Source organism: Nicotiana tomentosiformis, chromosome 5 (genome assembly GCF_000390325.3).
Source record: "Nicotiana tomentosiformis chromosome 5, ASM39032v3, whole genome shotgun sequence".
NCBI classification, from domain to species: Eukaryota; Viridiplantae; Streptophyta; class Magnoliopsida; order Solanales; family Solanaceae; genus Nicotiana; species Nicotiana tomentosiformis.
Window position 1 is genome coordinate 66626186 of NC_090816.1, and position 5156 is coordinate 66631341.

Consider the following 5156-nt stretch of genomic DNA (forward strand, 5'->3'; position numbering starts at 1 on the left):
CTGATTCTTTCAGTTCAATGATTGTTTCCGGAAATATTTGTCTAATTGTCCATGGCTATTAATGAACCTTCTTCCTCGTGTCTCTAATTATTCATCCCGCACCAATCTTTTCTTTTCTAGTTGTTAGGTGTGGTATCTTTGTAAGCAATCTCGTGGGTGTTTTACCCATGCTTTTCCTAATCTTCATTCTTCTCCTGTGGAATTTTGTAATTTAGCAAGGTGATTCCTTACCTGCATGTGCTCACTGTTGGTATGTCAGCCTCCTGAGGGGCAGATCCTGCCCAAGCGCTAATCAAAAGCTTATAAGGCATGCTGCGGCGTGTAGCCCGATCCACAATTTAAATAAGCCAATAAGGCTTATTGCGGCGTGCAGCCCGATCCACAATAATACTCACAACACGAGTCTCAGGACCACCCCAGTAATCAATCTCTCAAGTCTCTAGGGTTCATAATTTCGTACCACTTAGTCCAAATAATGATACATGTGATATAGCAGTGAATGATGAACAGAGACTAAGATATGATATGCAAAATGAAGAATCATGATTGGGTATATGATTACAATTAGAACAGATAACTCAAAAAACCAGAAATAGCCTCATTAAATCTCAATCGAATTAAGCACATAGCCTAAACATGATTTATAACCTGAATCACAACTCAATTACTCTAACAAGTATGAATCACACGAATAGAACAAGATATAACAGTAAGAAAAAAGTCCCATTATAGTCTAATAGTCAACTTGAATCTTGATTACCCTGGTGCAGCCCCAGACGCTCGTCACCTAGTATTTGCATCACCCAAATACATCTCTTACACCATAGTTCCCAGAGTTACATACTGTCAAATCCAAGTTTAGATATGTTACTTACCTCGAATAAGCCATATCCAATACCGAGCAAGCCAAATAATACTCCAGGAATGCCATCCCGCACATATCAACCTCTGAATGACTCGAAACTAGCCTAAATCAGCTCAAATACATCAAATAATGCCTAACGAAACAATCCCAAATGATAAAGGACGAATCTTTACACATTTACTCAAAGTCAACAAAAAGCCAAACTCAAATCCCCACCTTGGAATCTGACAAAACTAAACAAATCTGACTACCCATTCAATTATGAGTCCAACCATTCTAATTTCACTCAAATCCAACTCCGAATCGATGTTCAAAACTCAAAAATTTACTTTAGGAATGTTTAGACAACCCCCCCCCCCCCAATTTTTCCTTAAAATTCATAATTCAAATGCAAAAATCAAATATAGATTCATGTAATATAATCAAAATTAATTAAAAAATACTTACCCAATCCATGAGGTTAAAATCGCTTCCGATGTTACCCAAATCCAAGCTCTATAGCTCAAAATATGATAAACTAACCAAGACCTTCAAAATAGAGTACTTTACACACTGCTCCAGAGGTACACGTTGCGATCGCGGTTACCAACCACGTGATCATGATTCCAAAATTTTCCAGCACAGTTTTTATCCTTCGCGTTCACTGTCATTGCCTTGCTATCGCGATGAACAAATTTCCATTATCCCTTCCCAAACACTTCTTAGACAGCGTGCAGTATATTAATCATAATGTTTTGGACATAATTGCGAATGATAAACAATTTGCCTTTCTAAAACCTAGAAACAAAGAACTACAACTTTCATTTTTGGATCACCCCAAAATTCCAGATACATTGCAAGATATAAGCTTCCAAAATCGCGATGTACGCACCTGTAGCCAAAAACCAATAGTTAAAAATGGACTAAAAATCATCCGAAACCACCGCGAAACTCTCCCGAGCCCCTCGGAACACCGTACGAATATACTAGAAAGTCCCATAACATAACACAGACTTATTCGAGGCCTTAAATCACATATAATAACATCAAAACCACGAATCGCACCTCAAATCGAACTTAATGCACTTTTGAACTTTCAACTTTCAAAACTCGTGCCGAACCATATCAAATCAACTCGGAATGATCCCAATTTTTGCATATAAGTCTCAAATGACATAACAAAGCTATTCTAATTCTTGAAACAAAAATCCAAATTCAATATCATCAAGGTAAACTCCCGGTCGAACTTATAAACATTCCAAACCTTCAAATTGTCAACTTTTGCCAAATAGTGCGGAAACCTTCTAGAAACATCTAAATGTAAATATGGGCATACGCCCAAGTTCAAAATTACCATCCGGACCTAAAAAAACCATTAAAATTCCGATCCGAGGTAAAATACAGAAAATTCATACTTGGTCAACTTTTCTAACTTACAGCTTCCTAGTTGAGAATCATTCTTTCGAATCAATCCCGAATCACCTGAAAACCAAAACTGACGATTCACACAAGTCATAATACATTATATGAAGCTACTCAAGACTTCAAACAGCTGAATGGAATACACATGCTAAAAATGACCGGTTGGGTTATAGAATCACGAGCTTTTATCTTTCTCACTACACGCCACCCTTTATTGGTATTATCATTAGCATAAACTAATTTAGATGTATGGTCCGCTAATACAAAAGGCTCATTTATTTTCAAATCTCATCCCCAATTAACACTTACACTGCCATATTCATCTTTCTTAACTCCTTTCGTGTTATCATACATATCAAACCAATTACATCAAAATAAAACCACTCTTCTACCCATGATTGCAATTCAAGAATAATAGTTAAAAATCCATTGTAATCTATATTCTCACTGTATTTTTCATTCTCTCCAACAATAATTACAAAATACTTTTTATTCCTTAATTGTTTATTATAATATTCTACATGAAATCTATATCCATTAAGAATGTAGCCATTTAAATGTGTCACAACTGGTGTAGGACCACGTGAAAGTGAGGGCAGATCTTCCATAAACTAACTATCATCTCCTTTATGCAATTCTGCAACCTATCAACAAGATAGAGTTCATTAATTTAGAAAGATTTATATAATATTAAGTTGTCACATTTTATGTGTGCGTATTACTCACCCTAACTTTAAACCATTCAATAAATTAGCTGTACCAGTCTCCATCGGACAAATTTTGAGTAGCATCTATGTGAATTTGTGTAAACTCTCTACAAATTTATGATGAACCACAAATATCATACAAAAATAGAAATCATCCTATAGAAAACAAGGAGAATGAAATGATATGGAAGAAAAAATTTCATACTGCAGAAATGGTAGAACTTCATCACAATTATTTAGTATGTATATATGTGCTTGCTCCAATTCATTTACTTTAATGTAATAACCAGGCCAGTTGTTTTGTGTATTGTAGCTCTGTTCTCTTATTTATTGCTTCTTCTATGTTCATTTGTGGTTATATGACTTGCCGGTGTGTTTGGAATTAGTTTTAGAAAGATTTCAGAGTGAATTAGGACACTTAGTCTCAAGGTTGGACGCTTAAGTAAGAAGAGTTGATCGAAGTTTGATTTTTTCGTAGAAGACTCCGAAAAGGAGTTTTGATGGTTCCTATAGCTTTGTATGGTGCTTTTGAACTTAGGTGTATGCTCGGACGTAGATTTGAGGTCTGTAGGTTGAGTTGGTGCATTTTGGAGAAAGATGGAGGGTTGATGGTTTGGAAGGTTGAGACGTTTGACCTAAAGTTGACTTTGTTGATATTGGGTTCGGATTTTTGTTATGGAAGTTTAAATAGGTCCATTGTGTCATTCATGACTTGTTTGCAAAATTTGAGCGCATTCAAAATTGCTTTGATATGATTCGGCATTAGTTTTAGAAGTTGAAAGTTCATTAGTTTCATTATGATAGAATTATGGTGCGATTCATGATTTTGATGTTGTTTGAGGCTTCGAGTAAGTTTGTATTTTGTTTTTCGGACTTGTTGGTATGTTTGGGTGGGCTCCCGGGGGGGTCGGGTGTTATTCGGATGGAGTTTGGGTCATCATTGGACTTAGGAGTTTGGCTAATGTTTCATGCATTAGCACATGCGGTGGATTGGTCGCAGGTGCGATGTTGCAAAAGCAGCTTCATGGCTACAAAAGCGAAGGTGAAGCTTCAGGCGAAGTCCGTAGATGCGGACCTTGGACCAACAGTTGCGAAAGATGAGCTGGCCAGGGGAGTTCGCGTAAGCGGATGAAGGTGCGCAAACGGTAATGCAGATGCGAGTTTTATTCTGCAAGAGTGGCAGGCCAAATTTTGGAGGGAGCCGCGGATGCAGCCACTATTCCGAAAAAGCGGGACCGCAAATGCGGTTAAGTGATCACATGTGCAGATTCACCGGCAGAGTTACATTCAAAGTGTTTCATTGTTTTTCTCATATTTTGAATTGTGGAGTTCGGCTAAGGGCGATGTTTGGAGTGATTTTCACCATAATTAAAGAGGCAAATGAAGTTTATTCAATTTTGATGATAGATATTGATTACCCATTGATTATTACACCTAGATTATGTGTATTTGAGTTTAAATTTCGGGGATTTTAGCCTAGGTTATTGGAGAATGAGATTTGATGATTTGAGGGTCGAATAGTATGTAGAATTGGATGATTTTGGTATAGTTGGATTTGTAATTGAATGGGTGTTCAGAATTTATGAATTTTGTCGGGTTCTGGAGTGAGCCTAGGGTTAAAGTTTTGGGTTGACTTTGCATATTTGATTCAAGAATTTAGCTTTATCATTTGGAATTATTTTATATGGCTATTATTGATGCTATTAAGTTATTTTGGCTATATTTATGTCGTTCGGAGATTGATACGTGCAGGAAGAGCTTGTTATAGGAGTGATTTGGCTTGCTTGAGGTAAGTATCTTACCTAAACTTGGCTGAGACATTAGTTTCCTGAATTATTAATGATAGCTACGTGCTATGGGTGCGCGTATGTGTGGGGTTTGAGCCCATGAACGAGCACCGGGGCTATTATCCGTGTTTGGGGTAGTGGTTAGGCTATGATATGCCTAGAATTGGCTGTTAAACTTTAAGCAATCATATTTCTTGGTACGGAGACGTTCGCACTTATCTTCGAGAGGCTACCGAACTGTTAGGAAACTTCACTTTCTTGCATTCTTGTAGTGTGGGCTTGTTATTTTCGAAGTTTGAAACTTGACTCTTCTATTCTCCCACAGATGGTGACACTGTTGACCGGATCAGGTGAACGTCCACCAATACCACCAGTTAAGGTTGCGAGAGGCCGGGG

General features: G+C 37.4%; 1 long non-coding RNA gene across 1 annotated transcript; it reads right to left on the reverse strand.

The window, feature by feature from the left end:
• Window positions 1-2448: 2448 nt before the first annotated feature.
• Window positions 2449-3251, reverse strand: LOC108947045 (uncharacterized). The gene is made up of 3 exons (XR_001971451.3): window positions 3179-3251; window positions 2993-3080; window positions 2449-2910 (listed from the first exon to the last, which is right to left on the reverse strand). It is a non-coding gene; the product is annotated as an uncharacterized lncRNA (long non-coding RNA).
• Between the last annotated feature and the right edge of the window lie 1905 nt (window positions 3252-5156).